General features: G+C 51.6%; 8 non-coding genes and 2 pseudogenes across 8 annotated transcripts; all 10 read right to left on the bottom strand.

Moving 5' to 3' along the window:
* Positions 1–1,168: 1,168 nt before the first annotated feature.
* LOC139689804 (U2 spliceosomal RNA) lies at positions 1,169–1,361 on the bottom strand. Its single transcript, XR_011701410.1, has one exon. It is a non-coding gene; the product is annotated as a U2 spliceosomal RNA (small nuclear RNA).
* A 1,513-nt stretch (positions 1,362–2,874) lies between these two features.
* On the bottom strand, positions 2,875–3,067 carry LOC139689805 (U2 spliceosomal RNA). The gene has a single exon (XR_011701411.1). It is a non-coding gene; the product is annotated as a U2 spliceosomal RNA (small nuclear RNA).
* A 1,513-nt stretch (positions 3,068–4,580) lies between these two features.
* LOC139689742 (U2 spliceosomal RNA) lies at positions 4,581–4,774 on the bottom strand. The gene has a single exon (XR_011701375.1). It is a non-coding gene; the product is annotated as a U2 spliceosomal RNA (small nuclear RNA).
* A 5,253-nt stretch (positions 4,775–10,027) lies between these two features.
* Positions 10,028–10,161, bottom strand: LOC139689778 (U2 spliceosomal RNA; annotated as a pseudogene).
* Positions 10,162–11,674: 1,513 nt separating this feature from the next.
* Positions 11,675–11,868, bottom strand: LOC139689743 (U2 spliceosomal RNA). Its single transcript, XR_011701376.1, has one exon. It is a non-coding gene; the product is annotated as a U2 spliceosomal RNA (small nuclear RNA).
* A 5,253-nt stretch (positions 11,869–17,121) lies between these two features.
* LOC139689768 (U2 spliceosomal RNA) lies at positions 17,122–17,255 on the bottom strand (annotated as a pseudogene).
* A 1,513-nt stretch (positions 17,256–18,768) lies between these two features.
* On the bottom strand, positions 18,769–18,961 carry LOC139689806 (U2 spliceosomal RNA). The gene has a single exon (XR_011701412.1). It is a non-coding gene; the product is annotated as a U2 spliceosomal RNA (small nuclear RNA).
* Positions 18,962–20,474: 1,513 nt separating this feature from the next.
* On the bottom strand, positions 20,475–20,667 carry LOC139689808 (U2 spliceosomal RNA). The gene has a single exon (XR_011701413.1). It is a non-coding gene; the product is annotated as a U2 spliceosomal RNA (small nuclear RNA).
* A 1,513-nt stretch (positions 20,668–22,180) lies between these two features.
* Positions 22,181–22,373, bottom strand: LOC139689809 (U2 spliceosomal RNA). Its single transcript, XR_011701414.1, has one exon. It is a non-coding gene; the product is annotated as a U2 spliceosomal RNA (small nuclear RNA).
* Positions 22,374–23,886: 1,513 nt separating this feature from the next.
* On the bottom strand, positions 23,887–24,080 carry LOC139689745 (U2 spliceosomal RNA). The gene has a single exon (XR_011701377.1). It is a non-coding gene; the product is annotated as a U2 spliceosomal RNA (small nuclear RNA).
* Between the last annotated feature and the right edge of the window lie 2,261 nt (positions 24,081–26,341).

Raw genomic sequence — 26,341 nt, forward strand, 5'->3', positions numbered from 1 at the left:
TTTTCAAACATTCCGAAAATGGAGGGGGGCATCCAGGACGGTAATAAAGGGCCCTTTTCGCCAGTATTCAGTGGTCGACAGTTTTTCGAAAAACGGGCTTCCTCTTCACTTCACTTCCTGTGTGGTAGAGATTTAAAATCGTGTGCTGTTCACTTACTTTGCATTAATCGTCATTAGTAAAAATACGCTTTCCTTATAAATAAATAAATACATAAATTAGGGTTTCTTCAAATATAAACAAATTAGGGTTTTCTTCAAATCGGAGAATAGGAATCGAAAAGGCTGTAAAAAAGTGGCGCTTTCAATTGCACAAGATGGAAAACCAGATTTCTCCATTGTTTATATTTTCCATTTTCTCGAAAAATATCGCGAAAATGGGCATCGATTTCCGCGAAATTCGCAAAAAATTTCTGAAAATTTTTTTGCAAAGATTTTTCCAATTTTTCCCGAGTGCTCGCGATCGGTCGTTTCCTCCGATGTATTGAGTTTCTTTTCCGTTCAATTTTTTTTCATCAAACACACACTCCTTTTACAAGAATTATCTTCGCATAAATTCTGTGGAAAGATTGGTGTTCAAAAACTAAGGTAAAAGAGTGGAACTCGCCTATTTCCGCGAGTCGATTCGCGTCGGGTCGTCTTGAATGACGCTCCTTGCCGGGAGCGCGCGCGCGCCATCTCTTCGGGGGGGGAGGTAAACAGCTGGAAGGAAGGGGCGTCACACGCCAAAGTTTGAAACGTGATCCGGCGCCTCTCTTCAACAGTTGTCGTCGTCTCCAATGATGGAATACTGAGGAGACAAGACGTTGTTGTTGTTGACGTTGCATTGAAAGCAGAAAAAATAATTGCATTATTTTCACAAAATTATATTTATTGTTACACTTACACTTTAAAGTGACGACGACTCTCTTCAGATGGGATTTTTTTTCTTCCCAAGTTTCTCTCCTTTTAATAATTCATTCCTTTTAATACTTCGTTGTGCTGCTTCAATTTGGATTACATTACTTTTGCTCCGCTCGCATGGAATAAAATCGCTTCTCTCCGCGAAAATGCAATTTCGCGAATATTTTTCCAGCCGGATCGCCTGAAATTTGCAAGTGCGAAAATAAATAATTTTCGCGGATCAATTTAAGCTTCAATCTGTTCTCATCAGCTTTTAAGTGGACCTTTTTAATGATGGGCCGATCCCGACGGTACTGCAATGCCGGGCCAACCCGCGGCAGGGATGGAGTAAACTCCGGGTACCCCGCCAATGTCCAAAAATCAGATTAATATTCTGGTCCCGCAATGCGGGACGTATCAGATATTAAGCTGATAAGAACAGATACTACACTTTGATCTTAGCCATAAGGCCGAGAAGCGATAAGGGAGCCCTTTTCTGCAATATTTACATGTGTAGGGACGACCCCGGAGCACTTGGGGCGGAGGGCGCAGGATTGGCGTAGGCGCCGCGGGGTGGCATTGGTCGGGGAGAATTCGCGTAGGATCCTGCGGGGGTGTTTCCGAAGGCTTCCTTGTTTTCCTGCAGCAAGAAAAGTTTTGGGGGGGCGCGGGGGGCAGGACGGCCGGAGCAATTGCGTCCCCGGAGTCCGGAGGCGAGACAGTAAATTGCAACGCGGAGTCCTTCGCTAGGTCGTGCCATCTCTGTGAGCGACACACGAGACGTATTGCAAGCTCTCTCCCCGCTTCCCGGGAAAGGTCGGGCGCAATTTTCAAACATTCCGAAAATGGAGGGGGGCATCCAGGACGGTAATAAAGGGCCCTTTTCGCCAGTATTCAGTGGTCGACAGTTTTTCGAAAAACGGGCTTCCTCTTCACTTCACTTCCTGTGTGGTAGAGATTTAAAATCGTGTGCTGTTCACTTACTTTGCATTAATCGTCATTAGTAAAAATACGCTTTCCTTATAAATAAATAAATACATAAATTAGGGTTTCTTCAAATATAAACAAATTAGGGTTTTCTTCAAATCGGAGAATAGGAATCGAAAAGGCTGTAAAAAAGTGGCGCTTTCAATTGCACAAGATGGAAAACCAGATTTCTCCATTGTTTATATTTTCCATTTTCTCGAAAAATATCGCGAAAATGGGCATCGATTTCCGCGAAATTCGCAAAAAATTTCTGAAAATTTTTTTGCAAAGATTTTTCCAATTTTTCCCGAGTGCTCGCGATCGGTCGTTTCCTCCGATGTATTGAGTTTCTTTTCCGTTCAATTTTTTTTCATCAAACACACACTCCTTTTACAAGAATTATCTTCGCATAAATTCTGTGGAAAGATTGGTGTTCAAAAACTAAGGTAAAAGAGTGGAACTCGCCTATTTCCGCGAGTCGATTCGCGTCGGGTCGTCTTGAATGACGCTCCTTGCCGGGAGCGCGCGCGCGCCATCTCTTCGGGGGGGGAGGTAAACAGCTGGAAGGAAGGGGCGTCACACGCCAAAGTTTGAAACGTGATCCGGCGCCTCTCTTCAACAGTTGTCGTCGTCTCCAATGATGGAATACTGAGGAGACAAGACGTTGTTGTTGTTGACGTTGCATTGAAAGCAGAAAAAATAATTGCATTATTTTCACAAAATTATATTTATTGTTACACTTACACTTTAAAGTGACGACGACTCTCTTCAGATGGGATTTTTTTTCTTCCCAAGTTTCTCTCCTTTTAATAATTCATTCCTTTTAATACTTCGTTGTGCTGCTTCAATTTGGATTACATTACTTTTGCTCCGCTCGCATGGAATAAAATCGCTTCTCTCCGCGAAAATGCAATTTCGCGAATATTTTTCCAGCCGGATCGCCTGAAATTTGCAAGTGCGAAAATAAATAATTTTCGCGGATCAATTTAAGCTTCAATCTGTTCTCATCAGCTTTTAAGTGGACCTTTTTAATGATGGGCCGATCCCGACGGTACTGCAATGCCGGGCCAACCCGCGGCAGGGATGGAGTAAACTCCGGGTACCCCGCCAATGTCCAAAAATCAGATTAATATTCTGGTCCCGCAATGCGGGACGTATCAGATATTAAGCTGATAAGAACAGATACTACACTTTGATCTTAGCCATAAGGCCGAGAAGCGATAAGGGAGCCCTTTTCTGCAATATTTACATGTGTAGGGACGACCCCGGAGCACTTGGGGCGGAGGGCGCAGGATTGGCGTAGGCGCCGCGGGGTGGCATTGGTCGGGGAGAATTCGCGTAGGATCCTGCGGGGGTGTTTCCGAAGGCTTCCTTGTTTTCCTGCAGCAAGAAAAGTTTTGGGGGGGCGCGGGGGGCAGGACGGCCGGAGCAATTGCGTCCCCGGAGTCCGGAGGCGAGACAGTAAATTGCAACGCGGAGTCCTTCGCTAGGTCGTGCCATCTCTGTGAGCGACACACGAGACGTATTGCAAGCTCTCTCCCCGCTTCCCGGGAAAGGTCGGGCGCAATTTTCAAACATTCCGAAAATGGAGGGGGGCATCCAGGACGGTAATAAAGGGCCCTTTTCGCCAGTATTCAGTGGTCGACAGTTTTTCGAAAAACGGGCTTCCTCTTCACTTCACTTCCTGTGTGGTAGAGATTTAAAATCGTGTGCTGTTCACTTACTTTGCATTAATCGTCATTAGTAAAAATACGCTTTCCTTATAAATAAATAAATACATAAATTAGGGTTTCTTCAAATATAAACAAATTAGGGTTTTCTTCAAATCGGAGAATAGGAATCGAAAAGGCTGTAAAAAAGTGGCGCTTTCAATTGCACAAGATGGAAAACCAGATTTCTCCATTGTTTATATTTTCCATTTTCTCGAAAAATATCGCGAAAATGGGCATCGATTTCCGCGAAATTCGCAAAAAATTTCTGAAAATTTTTTTGCAAAGATTTTTCCAATTTTTCCCGAGTGCTCGCGATCGGTCGTTTCCTCCGATGTATTGAGTTTCTTTTCCGTTCAATTTTTTTTCATCAAACACACACTCCTTTTACAAGAATTATCTTCGCATAAATTCTGTGGAAAGATTGGTGTTCAAAAACTAAGGTAAAAGAGTGGAACTCGCCTATTTCCGCGAGTCGATTCGCGTCGGGTCGTCTTGAATGACGCTCCTTGCCGGGAGCGCGCGCGCGCCATCTCTTCGGGGGGGGAGGTAAACAGCTGGAAGGAAGGGGCGTCACACGCCAAAGTTTGAAACGTGATCCGGCGCCTCTCTTCAACAGTTGTCGTCGTCTCCAATGATGGAATACTGAGGAGACAAGACGTTGTTGTTGTTGACGTTGCATTGAAAGCAGAAAAAATAATTGCATTATTTTCACAAAATTATATTTATTGTTACACTTACACTTTAAAGTGACGACGACTCTCTTCAGATGGGATTTTTTTTCTTCCCAAGTTTCTCTCCTTTTAATAATTCATTCCTTTTAATACTTCGTTGTGCTGCTTCAATTTGGATTACATTACTTTTGCTCCGCTCGCATGGAATAAAATCGCTTCTCTCCGCGAAAATGCAATTTCGCGAATATTTTTCCAGCCGGATCGCCTGAAATTTGCAAGTGCGAAAATAAATAATTTTCGCGGATCAATTTAAGCTTCAATCTGTTCTCATCAGCTTTTAAGTGGACCTTTTTAATGATGGGCCGATCCCGACGGTACTGCAATGCCGGGCCAACCCGCGGCAGGGATGGAGTAAACTCCGGGTACCCCGCCAATGTCCAAAAATCAGATTAATATTCTGGTCCCGCAATGCGGGACGTATCAGATATTAAGCTGATAAGAACAGATTTAAAATGTTTATTTGAAAATTCTTTCATACAGAGTTTTAAGCAACTTATAATTAATATATAATTTATACATGACCGGCTCCCTCCAAATGAGGGAGCCGGGGAACAAGTCTTTTTGCCCCTTTGTTTTGGGGAAATATTATAATAATATAGGCTTCTCGCACGAGTGTTTTTTTTTATAAAATGTTTTATATGTTTAAGTCTCTCACGGGGAGGGTTTACACTTTTGGGGGGGGCCGTTTATACACCACGGCGTGGCCATTCATACACTATGGCTCATAGAGTAAATAAAAGAGAAAGGGGACAGAGAAAGGTTTTACAATGAAGAAGTATGGAAAGAGGGGGGGAAATGATTTTACACGACTTCACTTTTGTCCTTTCCTTTTCAGCCTCCGGAGCCGTCTTCATACTGTCTATGTCCCGTGATGTGTTCGACGTAGCAGTCCCGGGTCCAGCGGATGACGTCGCTGACCATCAGTCGCCGCATGGTGGTGCAGAATCGTCGAGGTAGGCCCAGGGACTTCAGGACGGGGTCGTTCTGCGAGTCCCACGTCCCCAGGCTTCCCACGACGATGGCGGCGACCGATGACCGGTATCCCTGCTGGCGGATGGTCTCTGCCAGGGCGGCGTACTTCTCCTCCTTCGCGGTCCTGGCTGCCAGCAGAGCTCCCTCGTTGTTCTCGAACGGCACTGCTACGTCGATCAATGTCACAGTCTTGTCGGCCTGGTTAGTTATAACCAGGTCTGGTCTAAGAGTCGAGTCAGTGCCAGGTACTTGTTTGTTGACTCTGATTTCATCGTCACCTTTTCCCCGGCGTCCAATCAGAGCCCTGTGTAGTCGGTCTTGGACAGCATTATGTCTATGCTGCCACGTCCTTGAGTGCATCGTGCAGTGATTAACGACGTGGGGCAGGGTCTCCTCCGCGTAGCCACATCGCCGACACCGCTTGTCCCCGTTGGTTTCCCAACGGCGACAGGCATTGAGCGGGAGCAGATCGAGCCGAGCCCTAAAGATGAACCTCCAATCACAAAACCTGGTGTATCTCCCTCCTGCCAGGAAGTGATTGGAGGCTTCAGATTTCGCCGAGGCACGAATGACTTTCCCTTGATCGGGCTTGGCGCTTACCTTGTTCAGGTAGTAGCGCCGCACCGCGATCTTCAGGGCACCCGTCAGTTGCCTTACGGCCTTCGGAGGAACCCTGATGAAGGGGGGGCGGTCTTCAGCCCCGTCATTCATGTCCCGGAACGAAATCTGCATCTCCCTTAGCTCGTCCGACCATCTCCAGCTCAAGCCTATGCGCGCGGCGATACGGCGTGACGCGGAGCGAACCTGCGTGAAGAGGGAACTGAAGTCGCCGCTTTCCCTTCCAAAGTCATCCCGTAGACTACCGCTAAGGTACTCCGCGAGATCACCGGTGGTTGGCGGTCTCCTCAGCTTCCTCCGCACTACCTCCTTCAGGCGACCCCAGGCGAGCACTCTCACGTTGGGGTCACGGGAATGGAGGAGTCGATATCCCTGCACGATGGTCAATATGTCAGTCAAGTCGGAAAGAGGGAGAAGACCTGCGCCGCCGTGTTGATGGCCAATGAAGACCATCTCAGGCGATGCCCTTTTGGGCAAATGGAGCCAGCCCTTTGCGCAGGCCTTCAGCCTCTTGTCGATGTCAGTCAAGTTCTTCTTTTTAACGTTACCAGCCCGCAAGATGAATTCCAGCCTGGGCAGAAGGAAGATGTTGGTCGCGGCGATCTTCTGCCACGGGGCGAGGAGTGACTCGTCGATCTTCTTGACGTCCTCGCCCAAGCGCACCAGGTCCTCCTCGGGGGTCTGGTCCACATGGAACCCGAACGGGACCCCGAGGTACCGGTACGCTTCGCCGTCCTTCAGGCTGGAAATGGCCGCCCCCTGGATGGTGAGTTGGGACGGCTGCACGGGCTGGTTGGTTGAAAAGTTGAGGTCCAGCGTTGCGCACTTGCTTGGCTTGAACTGTAGACCTGCAGCGGTCGCCTCTTCTCCCGCGATGTTCAGCAGGCGCTGCAGGTGCTCCTGGTCCCGGGCCACCAGCACCAAGTCGTCCGCGTAGGCCAGGATGGCGATGTTCTGCCCCTGGACGACGACTCCGGACTTGCCTGCCTCACCAGCGACCGCCCGTATCACCGGCTCCATTCCCAAGTTGAAAATGGTCGGTGATAACGGGCACCCCTGCTTGACACCGGCGCAGATGTCGATGACGCCGGTGTCGCCGCTGGCCGTCTTCACGACCGTGGAGCCCTTCTGCAACTCCTCCACGGTCCTCCTCATCTCCTCAGGCAAGTCCATCCTCCTCAAGGTGTTCTGGAGGTGTTGGTGCGGGATGGACCCGAACGCGTTCCGTAGATCAAGCCAAGCCAGTGCGATTCGGGAACGTCTGCGTCTCATTTCGTCAACAGCTGCCTGAAGGGTGAAGTTGTGCTCGTGGCACCCCTCGAACTCCCGGAAGCCCTTTTGAGCCGGGTGCATCTTCTTCCCGCTGACCGCCCAAGATAGTATGCGGTCAGCAAGCACCCCGGCGTACAGCTTGGCGATGGTGTTGCCAAGCGCTATGGGCCTCCAGTTGCCGATGTCCTGGCGGTCCCCCCCTTTGTGCAGGAGGACAGTCCGAGAGGTTTTCCACGCGGCCGGTGTCCTGGCCTCCTTCAGGCATCTGTTGAAGATAAAAGAGAGAATTCGTCCATGTCTATCGACCGCCCTCAGGTCGCCGTAGGTGAGGCCATCGGGGCCCGGGGCGGTGTTTTTGGTTCTAGACATGCGTCTCGTCACTTCTTCAGGAGTGATCCTTTCGAGGAGCAGTTTCTTCTCGGTCTCCGTCGTGCGACGGTAGACCGAGTCGTCACCCTCGTCCTCCAAGCCCCCCATTCCGACATTCCCGTAGACTTGGCGGAAATGCTTTTCCACTTCCTCCGCGGGAATGTCGCAATAGGGTGACTTATCAGACAGGATGCTCTCCACTGCCCTCCTGGGATGACTCCTGAAGAGTTTCTGTATGTCCGACGCCTTTTTCGCGTCGTAGTCAGCTACTTGTCTGCGTCTTGGTGGTTGTCTGTGCACGACGTTTCGTGGCCGAGGAGCTTCCCCTCCGTCCGCAGGTTTCGCCTCCCTCTTCCTCTCCGCCTGGGTGGTGGCCACCAGATCCTGCACCACGACCTCGAACTCCTCCCATGACTGGCCGGTGGTGCTGGCCAGTCGGTCGAGCCACAGCTTCTCCTTCTGCTGTATCGGTGGCTCGACCTGTCGTGGTGCTCCTTCTGCTGCGTCTGGAGCTGGCGGCGGCGATGTTGCTGCGTCCACAGGCGGCGGTGACCCGGTGTCGTTGAGGTCACCGACTTCGGGAGGCTGCCCCGGCGCCAGGTCTTCGGCCGGAGCGTCAGCTGCTGCGTCTGGATCGGAGGGTTGCGCCTCGGTCACGTTGGGCGGCGTCGTGCATCTAACTGTCTCCTCGATTGCCTCCTGAAGGGGGGCAATCAAGGGGGGAGGTCTCTTGTGGGTCACCATGTGGTTCGCCAACCCGCGACGGGTAGCGCATGCGAAGTCGCATGTCCCGCACCGGTGCGAGAGTGCAACACGCCCGTCCGCCGCCTTACGTATCCCCCCTTTGAGGCAGGGATGAGTGGACGGCTTGCGGCCGATAGTCCCACCGCAGACGGAGCAGGCGTTCACCGACGTGAGTCGGTGGCCGTGCTGCTCCATCAGGTGTCGGACGAGACTTCTCCGCATCGCCGTCCACTCCGTAGCGCGGAAGGACATGCTGCATCCCACCTCGGTGCAGGTTAACGTATCCGCCACGGGAAAGTAAACCACAAGTTGATTGTCGATTCTCCTGGCCGACACCGCGGTGCCGGTCAGGAGAAGCGCCGGGACCCTGTCAGTCGTTTGGGGGGCGGGGGCAGTCGGGGGAATCGGGGGGGGAGAATCCAGCGCCGGACGTCTGGACGAAGAAGAATCCGGAGGCGTCGTGAAGTCGTCGAGGGAGAGAGGGGAAGAAGAACGGGACTTGGGGGGAGAATAGGTGACGTCCGAGAGCGGGGAGAAGGTCTCAAGGGAAGGCTTTCGGACGCCGGATGGAGAAGAAGAAGAAGAAGAAACGGGGGAGCCATAGTGTATGATTTTCCGCGGGCGACGCGTCCTACGCGCCGAAGCGCTTTCGGACGCGCCGTCCGGTGGTGTATGGGGAGGGGAGGAGTCGGGCTCTGACGCCTCGACTTTCCTCCTCCGCGGAGTGCGAGAGGAGGAGGGGGGGGCGGAGGAACTAGCACGCGATGGTGCTTTTCTAACGGCCCCCGCCCCCCCGTTTTTACGGGGAGGACGTGGGGGCATGGGAGGGCGTTAAGTCATGGCACAAACGGGGCCTGGCGGACGATATTCCACGGCCTGAAGGACCGTGGAACGTTGTTTTGAAAATTGTCCTTTTAAGGACACAAAAAAATTCAAAAGATATAAATGCTGAAGGCCAAGGGGGGCGACGGAGGGCTTTTCCGCGGTCTGAGGGACTGCGGAACGAAAATTTTCAAAAATACAAATTTAAATTAAGCGCGTGGCGTCCACCTGAATGAAGTCCAGGCGGCCGCCGAGGGATGGCGCTGAAGGCGCTCAACCCGCTTCTCGGCCCGTATGGGTGGGATCGGGAGGAAATTTGAATTTACCGGGGTTTTGAAATGACGGTTTTGTGGAAGATGAAGTCTTCCACAAATACCGGACGGGGGGGAGGGGGTCAATCGAACCGATCGGGCGTGAAGCGCGCCGAACGGTCGCTTGACCGGCGTCGCGGCCGAAAAGGAAACCGCGCGCCGTTCAAATCACCCGCTCTGCGCCGATCCGTACGGGATCGACGGAGGGTGCTCCCGGGGGCCCTGAGGGGGTCCGGGGGCCTCGGTGCTCAAGCTACCGGTCCGGAGGGGACCTGGCAGTGCACCGGGGGCCGGGGAACGTCCGGTGCTCAGCCTACCGGTCCTGAAGGGACCCGGCGGTGCACCGGGGGCGGGGGCCTGCGCCGGGCCTTAGGGGCCCGGCGTCGAGCCCGGGGAGGTTATCACCCCAAGTGGGCGTGGGGAACGGTCCGTGAGCGACCGGGGAGCCCTGAGGGGGCGGTGGGTCCCACGGTCCGCCTTGAAGAGGCAATGGACCGTGGGGCCATCGGGGGTCGAAAGAGGGGCTACTGGGCAGAGCAGGCGCCTAGTGTCCTGTTGCCCCTTCCCTCTGGGAGTGTCCCGGGGGGCTTACCGTTGGTCGGGGCCCGTCCGGGATTCCTCAGAGAGGCAAGAAAGGTCCAAAAGCGGTAGATCTGTTCATTTAAAAATTTGAATTTGGCGGGCGAAAAAGAAGAAAGTTAAGGGGATTAAGCTGATAAGAACAGATACTACACTTTGATCTTAGCCATAAGGCCGAGAAGCGATAAGGGAGCCCTTTTCTGCAATATTTACATGTGTAGGGACGACCCCGGAGCACTTGGGGCGGAGGGCGCAGGATTGGCGTAGGCGCCGCGGGGTGGCATTGGTCGGGGAGAATTCGCGTAGGATCCTGCGGGGGTGTTTCCGAAGGCTTCCTTGTTTTCCTGCAGCAAGAAAAGTTTTGGGGGGGCGCGGGGGGCAGGACGGCCGGAGCAATTGCGTCCCCGGAGTCCGGAGGCGAGACAGTAAATTGCAACGCGGAGTCCTTCGCTAGGTCGTGCCATCTCTGTGAGCGACACACGAGACGTATTGCAAGCTCTCTCCCCGCTTCCCGGGAAAGGTCGGGCGCAATTTTCAAACATTCCGAAAATGGAGGGGGGCATCCAGGACGGTAATAAAGGGCCCTTTTCGCCAGTATTCAGTGGTCGACAGTTTTTCGAAAAACGGGCTTCCTCTTCACTTCACTTCCTGTGTGGTAGAGATTTAAAATCGTGTGCTGTTCACTTACTTTGCATTAATCGTCATTAGTAAAAATACGCTTTCCTTATAAATAAATAAATACATAAATTAGGGTTTCTTCAAATATAAACAAATTAGGGTTTTCTTCAAATCGGAGAATAGGAATCGAAAAGGCTGTAAAAAAGTGGCGCTTTCAATTGCACAAGATGGAAAACCAGATTTCTCCATTGTTTATATTTTCCATTTTCTCGAAAAATATCGCGAAAATGGGCATCGATTTCCGCGAAATTCGCAAAAAATTTCTGAAAATTTTTTTGCAAAGATTTTTCCAATTTTTCCCGAGTGCTCGCGATCGGTCGTTTCCTCCGATGTATTGAGTTTCTTTTCCGTTCAATTTTTTTTCATCAAACACACACTCCTTTTACAAGAATTATCTTCGCATAAATTCTGTGGAAAGATTGGTGTTCAAAAACTAAGGTAAAAGAGTGGAACTCGCCTATTTCCGCGAGTCGATTCGCGTCGGGTCGTCTTGAATGACGCTCCTTGCCGGGAGCGCGCGCGCGCCATCTCTTCGGGGGGGGAGGTAAACAGCTGGAAGGAAGGGGCGTCACACGCCAAAGTTTGAAACGTGATCCGGCGCCTCTCTTCAACAGTTGTCGTCGTCTCCAATGATGGAATACTGAGGAGACAAGACGTTGTTGTTGTTGACGTTGCATTGAAAGCAGAAAAAATAATTGCATTATTTTCACAAAATTATATTTATTGTTACACTTACACTTTAAAGTGACGACGACTCTCTTCAGATGGGATTTTTTTTCTTCCCAAGTTTCTCTCCTTTTAATAATTCATTCCTTTTAATACTTCGTTGTGCTGCTTCAATTTGGATTACATTACTTTTGCTCCGCTCGCATGGAATAAAATCGCTTCTCTCCGCGAAAATGCAATTTCGCGAATATTTTTCCAGCCGGATCGCCTGAAATTTGCAAGTGCGAAAATAAATAATTTTCGCGGATCAATTTAAGCTTCAATCTGTTCTCATCAGCTTTTAAGTGGACCTTTTTAATGATGGGCCGATCCCGACGGTACTGCAATGCCGGGCCAACCCGCGGCAGGGATGGAGTAAACTCCGGGTACCCCGCCAATGTCCAAAAATCAGATTAATATTCTGGTCCCGCAATGCGGGACGTATCAGATATTAAGCTGATAAGAACAGATTTAAAATGTTTATTTGAAAATTCTTTCATACAGAGTTTTAAGCAACTTATAATTAATATATAATTTATACATGACCGGCTCCCTCCAAATGAGGGAGCCGGGGAACAAGTCTTTTTGCCCCTTTATTTTGGGGAAATATTATAATAATATAGGCTTCTCGCACGAGTGTTTTTTTTTATAAAATGTTTTATATGTTTAAGTCTCTCACGGGGAGGGTTTACACTTTTGGGGGGGGCCGTTTATACACCACGGCGTGGCCATTCATACACTATGGCTCATAGAGTAAATAAAAGAGAAAGGGGACAGAGAAAGGTTTTACAATGAAGAAGTATGGAAAGAGGGGGGGAAATGATTTTACACGACTTCACTTTTGTCCTTTCCTTTTCAGCCTCCGGAGCCGTCTTCATACTGTCTATGTCCCGTGATGTGTTCGACGTAGCAGTCCCGGGTCCAGCGGATGACGTCGCTGACCATCAGTCGCCGCATGGTGGTGCAGAATCGTCGAGGTAGGCCCAGGGACTTCAGGACGGGGTCGTTCTGCGAGTCCCACGTCCCCAGGCTTCCCACGACGATGGCGGCGACCGATGACCGGTATCCCTGCTGGCGGATGGTCTCTGCCAGGGCGGCGTACTTCTCCTCCTTCGCGGTCCTGGCTGCCAGCAGAGCTCCCTCGTTGTTCTCGAACGGTACTGCTACGTCGATCAATGTCACAGTCTTGTCGGCCTGGTTAGTTATAACCAGGTCTGGTCTAAGAGTCGAGTCAGTGCCAGGTACTTGTTTGTTGACTCTGATTTCATCGTCACCTTTTCCCCGGCGTCCAATCAGAGCCCTGTGTAGTCGGTCTTGGACAGCATTATGTCTATGCTGCCACGTCCTTGAGTGCATCGTGCAGTGATTAACGACGTGGGGCAGGGTCTCCTCCGCGTAGCCACATCGCCGACACCGCTTGTCCCCGTTGGTTTCCCAACGGCGACAGGCATTGAGCGGGAGCAGATCGAGCCGAGCCCTAAAGATGAACCTCCAATCACAAAACCTGGTGTATCTCCCTCCTGCCAGGAAGTGATTGGAGGCTTCAGATTTCGCCGAGGCACGAATGACTTTCCCTTGATCGGGCTTGGCGCTTACCTTGTTCAGGTAGTAGCGCCGCACCGCGATCTTCAGGGCACCCGTCAGTTGCCTTACGGCCTTCGGAGGAACCCTGATGAAGGGGGGGCGGTCTTCAGCCCCGTCATTCATGTCCCGGAACGAAATCTGCATCTCCCTTAGCTCGTCCGACCATCTCCAGCTCAAGCCTATGCGCGCGGCGATACGGCGTGACGCGGAGCGAACCTGCGTGAAGAGGGAACTGAAGTCGCCGCTTTCCCTTCCAAAGTCATCCCGCAGACTACCACTAAGGTACTCTGCGAGATCACCGGTGGTTGGCGGTCTCCTCAGCTTCCTCCGCACTACCTCCTTCAGGCGACCCCAGGCGAGCACTCTCACGTTGGGGTCACGGGAATGGAGGAGTCGATATCCCTGCACGATGGTCAATATGTCAGTCAAGTCGGAAAGAGGGAGAAGACCTGCGCCGCCGTGTTGATGGCCAATGAAGACCATCTCAGGCGATGCCCTTTTGGGCAAATGGAGCCAGCCCTTTGCGCAGGCCTTCAGCCTCTTGTCGATGTCGGTCAAGTTTTTCTTTTTAACATTACCAGCCCGCAAGATGAATTCCAGCCTGGGCAGAAGGAAGATGTTGGTCGCGGCGATCTTCTGCCACGGGGCGAGGAGTGACTCGTCGATCTTCTTGACGTCCTCGCCCAAGCGCACCAGGTCCTCCTCGGGGGTCTGGTCCACGTGGAACCCGAACGGGACCCCGAGGTACCGGTACGCTTCGCCGTCCTTCAGGCTGGAAATGGCCGCCCCCTGGATGGTGAGTTGGGACGGCTGCACGGGCTGGTTTGCTGCAAAGTTGAGGTCCAGCGTTGCGCACTTGCTTGGCTTGAACTGTAGACCTGCAGCGGTCGCCTCTTCTCCCGCGATGTTCAGCAGGCGCTGCAGGTGCTCCTGGTCCCGGGCCACCAGCACCAAGTCGTCCGCGTAGGCCAGGATGGCGATGTTTTGCCCCTGGACGACGACTCCGGACTTGCCTGCCTCACCAGCGACCGCCCGTATCACCGGCTCCATTCCCAAGTTGAAAATGGTCGGTGATAACGGGCACCCCTGCTTGACACCGGCGCAGATGTCGATGACGCCGGTGTCGCCGCTGGTCGTCTTCACGACCGTGGAGCCCTTCTGCAACTCCTCCACGGTCCTCCTCATCTCCTCAGGCAAGTCCATCCTCCTCAGGGTGTTCTGGAGGTGTTGGTGCGGGATGGACCCGAACGCGTTCCGTAGGTCAAGCCAAGCCAGTGCGATTCGGGAACGTCTGCGTCTCATTTCGTCAACAGCTGCCTGAAGGGTGAAATTGTGCTCGTGGCACCCCTCGAACTCCCGGAAGCCCTTTTGAGCCGGGTGCATCTTCTTCCCGCTGACCGCCCAAGATAGTATGCGGTCAGCAAGCACCCCGGCGTACAGCTTGGCGATGGTGTTGCCAAGCGCTATGGGCCTCCAGTTGCCGATGTCCTGGCGGTCCCCCCCTTTGTGCAGGAGGACAGTCCGAGAGGTCTTCCACGCGGCCGGTGTCCTGGCCTCCTTCAGGCATCTGTTGAAGATAAAAGAGAGAATTCGTCCATGTCTATCGACCGCCCTCAGGTCGCCGTAGGTGAGGCCATCGGGGCCCGGGGCGGTGTTCTTGGTTCTAGACATGCGTCTCGTCACTTCCTCAGGAGTGATCCTTTCGAGGAGCAGTTTCTTCTCGGTCTCCGTCGTGCGACGGTAGACCGAGTCGTCACCCTCGTCCTCCAAGCCCCCCATCCCGACATTCCCGTAGACTTGGCGGAAATGCTTTTCCACCTCCTCCGCGGGAATGTCGCAATAGGGTGACTTATCGGACAGGATGCTCTCCACTGCCCTCCTGGGATGACTCCTGAAGAGTTTCTGTATGTCCGACGCCTTTTTCGCGTCGTAGTCAGCTACTTGTCTGCGTCTTGGTGGTTGTCTGTGCACGACGTTTCGTGGCCGAGGAGCTTCCCCTCCGTCCGCAGGTTTCGCCTCCCTCTTCCTCTCCGCCTGGGTGGTGGCCACCAGATCCTGCACCACGACCTCGAACTCCTCCCATGACTGGCCGGATGTGCTGGCCAGTCGGTCGAGCCACAGCTTCTCCTTCTGCTGTATCGGTGGCTCGACCTGTCGTGGTGCTCCTTCTGCTGCGTCTGGAGCTGGCGGCGGCGATGTTGCTGCGTCCACAGGCGGCGGTGACCCGGTGTCGTTAAGGTCACCGACTTCAGGAGGCTGCCCCGGCGCCAGGTCTTCGGCCGGAGCGTCTGCTGCTGCGTCTGGATCGGAGGGTTGCGCCTCGGTCACGTTGGGCGGCGTCGTGCATCTAACTGTCTCCTCGATTGCCTCCTGAAGGGGGGCAATCAAGGGGGGAGGTCTCTTGTGGGTCACCATGTGGTTCGCAAGCCCGCGACGGGTAGCGCATGCGAAATCGCATGCCCCGCACCGATGCGAGAGTGCAACACGTCCGTCCGCAGCCTTACGTATCCCCCCTTTGAGGCAGGGATGAGTGGACGGCTTGCGGCCGATAGTCCCACCGCAGATGGAGCAGGCGTTCACCGACGTGAGTCGGTGGCCGTGCTGCTCCATCAGGTGCCGGACGAGACTTCTCCGCATCGCCGTCCACTCCGTAGCGCGGAAGGACATGCTGCATCCCACCTCGGTGCAGGTTAACGTGTCCGCCACGGGAAAGTAAACCACAAGTTGATTGTCGATTCTCCTGGCCGACACCGCGGTGCCGGTCAGGAGAAGCGCCGGGACCCTGTCAGTCGTTTGGGGGGCGGGGGCAGTCGGGGGAATCGGGGGGGGAGAATCCAGCGCCGGACGTCTGGACGAAGAAGAATCCGGAGGCGTCGTGAAGTCGTCGAGGGAGAGAGGGGAAGAAGAACGGGACTTGGGGGGAGAATAGGTGACGTCCGAGAGCGGGGAGAAGGTCTCAAGGGAAGGCTTTCGGACGCCGGATGGAGAAGAAGAAGAAGAAGAAACGGGGGAGCCATAGTGTATGATTTTCCGCGGGCGACGCGTCCTACGCGCCGAAGCGCTTTCGGACGCGCCGTCCGGTGGTGTATGGGGAGGGGAGGAGTCGGGCTCTGACGCCTCGACTTTCCTCCTCCGCGGAGTGCGAGAGGAGGAGGGGGGGGCGGAGGAACTAGCACGCGATGGTGCTTTTCTAACGGCCCCCGCCCCCCCGTTTTTACGGGGAGGACGTGGGGGCATGGGAGGGCGTTAAGTCATGGCACAAACGGGGCCTGGCGGACGATATTCCACGGCCTGAAGGACCGTGGAACGTTGTTTTGAAAATTGTCCTTTTAAGGACACAAAAAAATTCAAAAGATATAAATGCTGAAGGCCAAGGGGGGCGACGGAGGGCTTTTCCGCGGTCTGAGGGACTGCGGAACGAAAATTTTCAAAAATACAAATTTAAATTAAGCGCGTGGCGTCCACCTGAATGAAGTCCAGGCGGCCGCCGAGGGATGGCGCTGAAGGCGCTCAACCCGCTTCTCGGCCCGTATGGGTGGGATCGGGAGGAAATTTGAATTTACCGGGGTTTTGGAATGACGGTTTTGTGGAAGATGAAGTCTTCCACAAATACCGGACGGGGGGGAGGGGGTCAATCGAACCGATCGGGCGTGAAGCGCGCCGAACGGTCGCTTGACCGGCGTCGCGGCCGAAAAGGAAACCGCGCGCCGTTCAAATCACCCGCTCTGCGCCGATCCGTACGGGATCGACGGAGGGTGCTCCCGGGGGCCCTGAGGGGGTCCGGGGGCCTCGGTGCTCAAGCTACCGGTCCGGAGGGGACCTGGCAGTGCACCGGGGGCCGGGGAACGTCCGGTGCTCAGCCTACCGGTCCTGAAGGGACCCGGCGGTGCACCGGGGGCGGGGGCCTGCGCCGGGCCTTAGGGGCCCGGCGTCGAGCCCGGGGAGGTTATCACCCCAAGTGGGCGTGGGGAACGGTCCGTGAGCGACCGGGGAGCCCTGAGGGGGCGGTGGGTCCCACGGTCCGCCTTGAAGAGGCAATGGACCGTGGGGCCATCGGGGGTCGAAAGAGGGGCTACTGGGCAGAGCAGGCGCCTAGTGTCCTGTTGCCCCTTCCCTCTGGGAGTGTCCCGGGGGGCTTACCGTTGGTCGGGGCCCGTCCGGGATTCCTCAGAGAGGCTAGAAAGGTCCAAAAGCGGTAGATCTGTTCATTTAAAAATTTGAATTTGGCGGGCGAAAAAGAAGAAAGTTAAGGGGATTAAGCTGATAAGAACAGATACTACACTTTGATCTTAGCCATAAGGCCGAGAAGCGATAAGGGAGCCCTTTTCTGCAATATTTACATGTGTAGGGACGACCCCGGAGCACTTGGGGCGGAGGGCGCAGGATTGGCGTAGGCGCCGCGGGGTGGCATTGGTCGGGGAGAATTCGCGTAGGATCCTGCGGGGGTGTTTCCGAAGGCTTCCTTGTTTTCCTGCAGCAAGAAAAGTTTTGGGGGGGCGCGGGGGGCAGGACGGCCGGAGCAATTGCGTCCCCGGAGTCCGGAGGCGAGACAGTAAATTGCAACGCGGAGTCCTTCGCTAGGTCGTGCCATCTCTGTGAGCGACACACGAGACGTATTGCAAGCTCTCTCCCCGCTTCCCGGGAAAGGTCGGGCGCAATTTTCAAACATTCCGAAAATGGAGGGGGGCATCCAGGACGGTAATAAAGGGCCCTTTTCGCCAGTATTCAGTGGTCGACAGTTTTTCGAAAAACGGGCTTCCTCTTCACTTCACTTCCTGTGTGGTAGAGATTTAAAATCGTGTGCTGTTCACTTACTTTGCATTAATCGTCATTAGTAAAAATACGCTTTCCTTATAAATAAATAAATACATAAATTAGGGTTTCTTCAAATATAAACAAATTAGGGTTTTCTTCAAATCGGAGAATAGGAATCGAAAAGGCTGTAAAAAAGTGGCGCTTTCAATTGCACAAGATGGAAAACCAGATTTCTCCATTGTTTATATTTTCCATTTTCTCGAAAAATATCGCGAAAATGGGCATCGATTTCCGCGAAATTCGCAAAAAATTTCTGAAAATTTTTTTGCAAAGATTTTTCCAATTTTTCCCGAGTGCTCGCGATCGGTCGTTTCCTCCGATGTATTGAGTTTCTTTTCCGTTCAATTTTTTTTCATCAAACACACACTCCTTTTACAAGAATTATCTTCGCATAAATTCTGTGGAAAGATTGGTGTTCAAAAACTAAGGTAAAAGAGTGGAACTCGCCTATTTCCGCGAGTCGATTCGCGTCGGGTCGTCTTGAATGACGCTCCTTGCCGGGAGCGCGCGCGCGCCATCTCTTCGGGGGGGGAGGTAAACAGCTGGAAGGAAGGGGCGTCACACGCCAAAGTTTGAAACGTGATCCGGCGCCTCTCTTCAACAGTTGTCGTCGTCTCCAATGATGGAATACTGAGGAGACAAGACGTTGTTGTTGTTGACGTTGCATTGAAAGCAGAAAAAATAATTGCATTATTTTCACAAAATTATATTTATTGTTACACTTACACTTTAAAGTGACGACGACTCTCTTCAGATGGGATTTTTTTTCTTCCCAAGTTTCTCTCCTTTTAATAATTCATTCCTTTTAATACTTCGTTGTGCTGCTTCAATTTGGATTACATTACTTTTGCTCCGCTCGCATGGAATAAAATCGCTTCTCTCCGCGAAAATGCAATTTCGCGAATATTTTTCCAGCCGGATCGCCTGAAATTTGCAAGTGCGAAAATAAATAATTTTCGCGGATCAATTTAAGCTTCAATCTGTTCTCATCAGCTTTTAAGTGGACCTTTTTAATGATGGGCCGATCCCGACGGTACTGCAATGCCGGGCCAACCCGCGGCAGGGATGGAGTAAACTCCGGGTACCCCGCCAATGTCCAAAAATCAGATTAATATTCTGGTCCCGCAATGCGGGACGTATCAGATATTAAGCTGATAAGAACAGATACTACACTTTGATCTTAGCCATAAGGCCGAGAAGCGATAAGGGAGCCCTTTTCTGCAATATTTACATGTGTAGGGACGACCCCGGAGCACTTGGGGCGGAGGGCGCAGGATTGGCGTAGGCGCCGCGGGGTGGCATTGGTCGGGGAGAATTCGCGTAGGATCCTGCGGGGGTGTTTCCGAAGGCTTCCTTGTTTTCCTGCAGCAAGAAAAGTTTTGGGGGGGCGCGGGGGGCAGGACGGCCGGAGCAATTGCGTCCCCGGAGTCCGGAGGCGAGACAGTAAATTGCAACGCGGAGTCCTTCGCTAGGTCGTGCCATCTCTGTGAGCGACACACGAGACGTATTGCAAGCTCTCTCCCCGCTTCCCGGGAAAGGTCGGGCGCAATTTTCAAACATTCCGAAAATGGAGGGGGGCATCCAGGACGGTAATAAAGGGCCCTTTTCGCCAGTATTCAGTGGTCGACAGTTTTTCGAAAAACGGGCTTCCTCTTCACTTCACTTCCTGTGTGGTAGAGATTTAAAATCGTGTGCTGTTCACTTACTTTGCATTAATCGTCATTAGTAAAAATACGCTTTCCTTATAAATAAATAAATACATAAATTAGGGTTTCTTCAAATATAAACAAATTAGGGTTTTCTTCAAATCGGAGAATAGGAATCGAAAAGGCTGTAAAAAAGTGGCGCTTTCAATTGCACAAGATGGAAAACCAGATTTCTCCATTGTTTATATTTTCCATTTTCTCGAAAAATATCGCGAAAATGGGCATCGATTTCCGCGAAATTCGCAAAAAATTTCTGAAAATTTTTTTGCAAAGATTTTTCCAATTTTTCCCGAGTGCTCGCGATCGGTCGTTTCCTCCGATGTATTGAGTTTCTTTTCCGTTCAATTTTTTTTCATCAAACACACACTCCTTTTACAAGAATTATCTTCGCATAAATTCTGTGGAAAGATTGGTGTTCAAAAACTAAGGTAAAAGAGTGGAACTCGCCTATTTCCGCGAGTCGATTCGCGTCGGGTCGTCTTGAATGACGCTCCTTGCCGGGAGCGCGCGCGCGCCATCTCTTCGGGGGGGGAGGTAAACAGCTGGAAGGAAGGGGCGTCACACGCCAAAGTTTGAAACGTGATCCGGCGCCTCTCTTCAACAGTTGTCGTCGTCTCCAATGATGGAATACTGAGGAGACAAGACGTTGTTGTTGTTGACGTTGCATTGAAAGCAGAAAAAATAATTGCATTATTTTCACAAAATTATATTTATTGTTACACTTACACTTTAAAGTGACGACGACTCTCTTCAGATGGGATTTTTTTTCTTCCCAAGTTTCTCTCCTTTTAATAATTCATTCCTTTTAATACTTCGTTGTGCTGCTTCAATTTGGATTACATTACTTTTGCTCCGCTCGCATGGAATAAAATCGCTTCTCTCCGCGAAAATGCAATTTCGCGAATATTTTTCCAGCCGGATCGCCTGAAATTTGCAAGTGCGAAAATAAATAATTTTCGCGGATCAATTTAAGCTTCAATCTGTTCTCATCAGCTTTTAAGTGGACCTTTTTAATGATGGGCCGATCCCGACGGTACTGCAATGCCGGGCCAACCCGCGGCAGGGATGGAGTAAACTCCGGGTACCCCGCCAATGTCCAAAAATCAGATTAATATTCTGGTCCCGCAATGCGGGACGTATCAGATATTAAGCTGATAAGAACAGATACTACACTTTGATCTTAGCCATAAGGCCGAGAAGCGATAAGGGAGCCCTTTTCTGCAATATTTACATGTGTAGGGACGACCCCGGAGCACTTGGGGCGGAGGGCGCAGGATTGGCGTAGGCGCCGCGGGGTGGCATTGGTCGGGGAGAATTCGCGTAGGATCCTGCGGGGGTGTTTCCGAAGGCTTCCTTGTTTTCCTGCAGCAAGAAAAGTTTTGGGGGGGCGCGGGGGGCAGGACGGCCGGAGCAATTGCGTCCCCGGAGTCCGGAGGCGAGACAGTAAATTGCAACGCGGAGTCCTTCGCTAGGTCGTGCCATCTCTGTGAGCGACACACGAGACGTATTGCAAGCTCTCTCCCCGCTTCCCGGGAAAGGTCGGGCGCAATTTTCAAACATTCCGAAAATGGAGGGGGGCATCCAGGACGGTAATAAAGGGCCCTTTTCGCCAGTATTCAGTGGTCGACAGTTTTTCGAAAAACGGGCTTCCTCTTCACTTCACTTCCTGTGTGGTAGAGATTTAAAATCGTGTGCTGTTCACTTACTTTGCATTAATCGTCATTAGTAAAAATACGCTTTCCTTATAAATAAATAAATACATAAATTAGGGTTTCTTCAAATATAAACAAATTAGGGTTTTCTTCAAATCGGAGAATAGGAATCGAAAAGGCTGTAAAAAAGTGGCGCTTTCAATTGCACAAGATGGAAAACCAGATTTCTCCATTGTTTATATTTTCCATTTTCTCGAAAAATATCGCGAAAATGGGCATCGATTTCCGCGAAATTCGCAAAAAATTTCTGAAAATTTTTTTGCAAAGATTTTTCCAATTTTTCCCGAGTGCTCGCGATCGGTCGTTTCCTCCGATGTATTGAGTTTCTTTTCCGTTCAATTTTTTTTCATCAAACACACACTCCTTTTACAAGAATTATCTTCGCATAAATTCTGTGGAAAGATTGGTGTTCAAAAACTAAGGTAAAAGAGTGGAACTCGCCTATTTCCGCGAGTCGATTCGCGTCGGGTCGTCTTGAATGACGCTCCTTGCCGGGAGCGCGCGCGCGCCATCTCTTCGGGGGGGGAGGTAAACAGCTGGAAGGAAGGGGCGTCACACGCCAAAGTTTGAAACGTGATCCGGCGCCTCTCTTCAACAGTTGTCGTCGTCTCCAATGATGGAATACTGAGGAGACAAGACGTTGTTGTTGTTGACGTTGCATTGAAAGCAGAAAAAATAATTGCATTATTTTCACAAAATTATATTTATTGTTACACTTACACTTTAAAGTGACGACGACTCTCTTCAGATGGGATTTTTTTTCTTCCCAAGTTTCTCTCCTTTTAATAATTCATTCCTTTTAATACTTCGTTGTGCTGCTTCAATTTGGATTACATTACTTTTGCTCCGCTCGCATGGAATAAAATCGCTTCTCTCCGCGAAAATGCAATTTCGCGAATATTTTTCCAGCCGGATCGCCTGAAATTTGCAAGTGCGAAAATAAATAATTTTCGCGGATCAATTTAAGCTTCAATCTGTTCTCATCAGCTTTTAAGTGGACCTTTTTAATGATGGGCCGATCCCGACGGTACTGCAATGCCGGGCCAACCCGCGGCAGGGATGGAGTAAACTCCGGGTACCCCGCCAATGTCCAAAAATCAGATTAATATTCTGGTCCCGCAATGCGGGACGTATCAGATATTAAGCTGATAAGAACAGATACTACACTTTGATCTTAGCCATAAGGCCGAGAAGCGATAAGGGAGCCCTTTTCTGCAATATTTACATGTGTAGGGACGACCCCGGAGCACTTGGGGCGGAGGGCGCAGGATTGGCGTAGGCGCCGCGGGGTGGCATTGGTCGGGGAGAATTCGCGTAGGATCCTGCGGGGGTGTTTCCGAAGGCTTCCTTGTTTTCCTGCAGCAAGAAAAGTTTTGGGGGGGCGCGGGGGGCAGGACGGCCGGAGCAATTGCGTCCCCGGAGTCCGGAGGCGAGACAGTAAATTGCAACGCGGAGTCCTTCGCTAGGTCGTGCCATCTCTGTGAGCGACACACGAGACGTATTGCAAGCTCTCTCCCCGCTTCCCGGGAAAGGTCGGGCGCAATTTTCAAACATTCCGAAAATGGAGGGGGGCATCCAGGACGGTAATAAAGGGCCCTTTTCGCCAGTATTCAGTGGTCGACAGTTTTTCGAAAAACGGGCTTCCTCTTCACTTCACTTCCTGTGTGGTAGAGATTTAAAATCGTGTGCTGTTCACTTACTTTGCATTAATCGTCATTAGTAAAAATACGCTTTCCTTATAAATAAATAAATACATAAATTAGGGTTTCTTCAAATATAAACAAATTAGGGTTTTCTTCAAATCGGAGAATAGGAATCGAAAAGGCTGTAAAAAAGTGGCGCTTTCAATTGCACAAGATGGAAAACCAGATTTCTCCATTGTTTATATTTTCCATTTTCTCGAAAAATATCGCGAAAATGGGCATCGATTTCCGCGAAATTCGCAAAAAATTTCTGAAAATTTTTTTGCAAAGATTTTTCCAATTTTTCCCGAGTGCTCGCGATCGGTCGTTTCCTCCGATGTATTGAGTTTCTTTTCCGTTCAATTTTTTTTCATCAAACACACACTCCTTTTACAAGAATTATCTTCGCATAAATTCTGTGGAAAGATTGGTGTTCAAAAACTAAGGTAAAAGAGTGGAACTCGCCTATTTCCGCGAGTCGATTCGCGTCGGGTCGTCTTGAATGACGCTCCTTGCCGGGAGCGCGCGCGCGCCATCTCTTCGGGGGGGGAGGTAAACAGCTGGAAGGAAGGGGCGTCACACGCCAAAGTTTGAAACGTGATCCGGCGCCTCTCTTCAACAGTTGTCGTCGTCTCCAATGATGGAATACTGAGGAGACAAGACGTTGTTGTTGTTGACGTTGCATTGAAAGCAGAAAAAATAATTGCATTATTTTCACAAAATTATATTTATTGTTACACTTACACTTTAAAGTGACGACGACTCTCTTCAGATGGGATTTTTTTTCTTCCCAAGTTTCTCTCCTTTTAATAATTCATTCCTTTTAATACTTCGTTGTGCTGCTTCAATTTGGATTACATTACTTTTGCTCCGCTCGCATGGAATAAAATCGCTTCTCTCCGCGAAAATGCAATTTCGCGAATATTTTTCCAGCCGGATCGCCTGAAATTTGCAAGTGCGAAAATAAATAATTTTCGCGGATCAATTTAAGCTTCAATCTGTTCTCATCAGCTTTTAAGTGGACCTTTTTAATGATGGGCCGATCCCGACGGTACTGCAATGCCGGGCCAACCCGCGGCAGGGATGGAGTAAACTCCGGGTACCCCGCCAATGTCCAAAAATCAGATTAATATTCTGGTCCCGCAATGCGGGACGTATCAGATATTAAGCTGATAAGAACAGATTTAAAATGTTTATTTGAAAATTCTTTCATACAGAGTTTTAAGCAACTTATAATTAATATATAATTTATACATGACCGGCTCCCTCCAAATGAGGGAGCCGGGGAACAAGTCTTTTTGCCCCTTTGTTTTGGGGAAATATTATAATAATATAGGCTTCTCGCACGAGTGTTTTTTTTTATAAAATGTTTTATATGTTTAAGTCTCTCACGGGGAGGGTTTACACTTTTGGGGGGGGCCGTTTATACACCACGGCGTGGCCATTCATACACTATGGCTCATAGAGTAAATAAAAGAGAAAGGGGACAGAGAAAGGTTTTACAATGAAGAAGTATGGAAAGAGGGGGGGAAATGATTTTACACGACTTCACTTTTGTCCTTTCCTTTTCAGCCTCCGGAGCCGTCTTCATACTGTCTATGTCCCGTGATGTGTTCGACGTAGCAGTCCCGGGTCCAGCGGATGACGTCGCTGACCATCAGTCGCCGCATGGTGGTGCAGAATCGTCGAGGTAGGCCCAGGGACTTCAGGACGGGGTCGTTCTGCGAGTCCCACGTCCCCAGGCTTCCCACGACGATGGCGGCGACCGATGACCGGTATCCCTGCTGGCGGATGGTCTCTGCCAGGGCGGCGTACTTCTCCTCCTTCGCGGTCCTGGCTGCCAGCAGAGCTCCCTCGTTGTTCTCGAACGGCACTGCTACGTCGATCAATGTCACAGTCTTGTCGGCCTGGTTAGTTATAACCAGGTCTGGTCTAAGAGTCGAGTCAGTGCCAGGTACTTGTTTGTTGACTCTGATTTCATCGTCACCTTTTCCCCGGCGTCCAATCAGAGCCCTGTGTAGTCGGTCTTGGACAGCATTATGTCTATGCTGCCACGTCCTTGAGTGCATCGTGCAGTGATTAACGACGTGGGGCAGGGTCTCCTCCGCGTAGCCACATCGCCGACACCGCTTGTCCCCGTTGGTTTCCCAACGGCGACAGGCATTGAGCGGGAGCAGATCGAGCCGAGCCCTAAAGATGAACCTCCAATCACAAAACCTGGTGTATCTCCCTCCTGCCAGGAAGTGATTGGAGGCTTCAGATTTCGCCGAGGCACGAATGACTTTCCCTTGATCGGGCTTGGCGCTTACCTTGTTCAGGTAGTAGCGCCGCACCGCGATCTTCAGGGCACCCGTCAGTTGCCTTACGGCCTTCGGAGGAACCCTGATGAAGGGGGGGCGGTCTTCAGCCCCGTCATTCATGTCCCGGAACGAAATCTGCATCTCCCTTAGCTCGTCCGACCATCTCCAGCTCAAGCCTATGCGCGCGGCGATACGGCGTGACGCGGAGCGAACCTGCGTGAAGAGGGAACTGAAGTCGCCGCTTTCCCTTCCAAAGTCATCCCGTAGACTACCGCTAAGGTACTCCGCGAGATCACCGGTGGTTGGCGGTCTCCTCAGCTTCCTCCGCACTACCTCCTTCAGGCGACCCCAGGCGAGCACTCTCACGTTGGGGTCACGGGAATGGAGGAGTCGATATCCCTGCACGATGGTCAATATGTCAGTCAAGTCGGAAAGAGGGAGAAGACCTGCGCCGCCGTGTTGATGGCCAATGAAGACCATCTCAGGCGATGCCCTTTTGGGCAAATGGAGCCAGCCCTTTGCGCAGGCCTTCAGCCTCTTGTCGATGTCAGTCAAGTTCTTCTTTTTAACGTTACCAGCCCGCAAGATGAATTCCAGCCTGGGCAGAAGGAAGATGTTGGTCGCGGCGATCTTCTGCCACGGGGCGAGGAGTGACTCGTCGATCTTCTTGACGTCCTCGCCCAAGCGCACCAGGTCCTCCTCGGGGGTCTGGTCCACATGGAACCCGAACGGGACCCCGAGGTACCGGTACGCTTCGCCGTCCTTCAGGCTGGAAATGGCCGCCCCCTGGATGGTGAGTTGGGACGGCTGCACGGGCTGGTTGGTTGAAAAGTTGAGGTCCAGCGTTGCGCACTTGCTTGGCTTGAACTGTAGACCTGCAGCGGTCGCCTCTTCTCCCGCGATGTTCAGCAGGCGCTGCAGGTGCTCCTGGTCCCGGGCCACCAGCACCAAGTCGTCCGCGTAGGCCAGGATGGCGATGTTCTGCCCCTGGACGACGACTCCGGACTTGCCTGCCTCACCAGCGACCGCCCGTATCACCGGCTCCATTCCCAAGTTGAAAATGGTCGGTGATAACGGGCACCCCTGCTTGACACCGGCGCAGATGTCGATGACGCCGGTGTCGCCGCTGGCCGTCTTCACGACCGTGGAGCCCTTCTGCAACTCCTCCACGGTCCTCCTCATCT

This window comes from Hetaerina americana, unplaced genomic scaffold, assembly GCF_022747635.1.
Source record: "Hetaerina americana unplaced genomic scaffold, ioHetAmer1.1.p SCAF_270, whole genome shotgun sequence".
Taxonomy (NCBI): domain Eukaryota; kingdom Metazoa; phylum Arthropoda; class Insecta; order Odonata; family Calopterygidae; genus Hetaerina; species Hetaerina americana.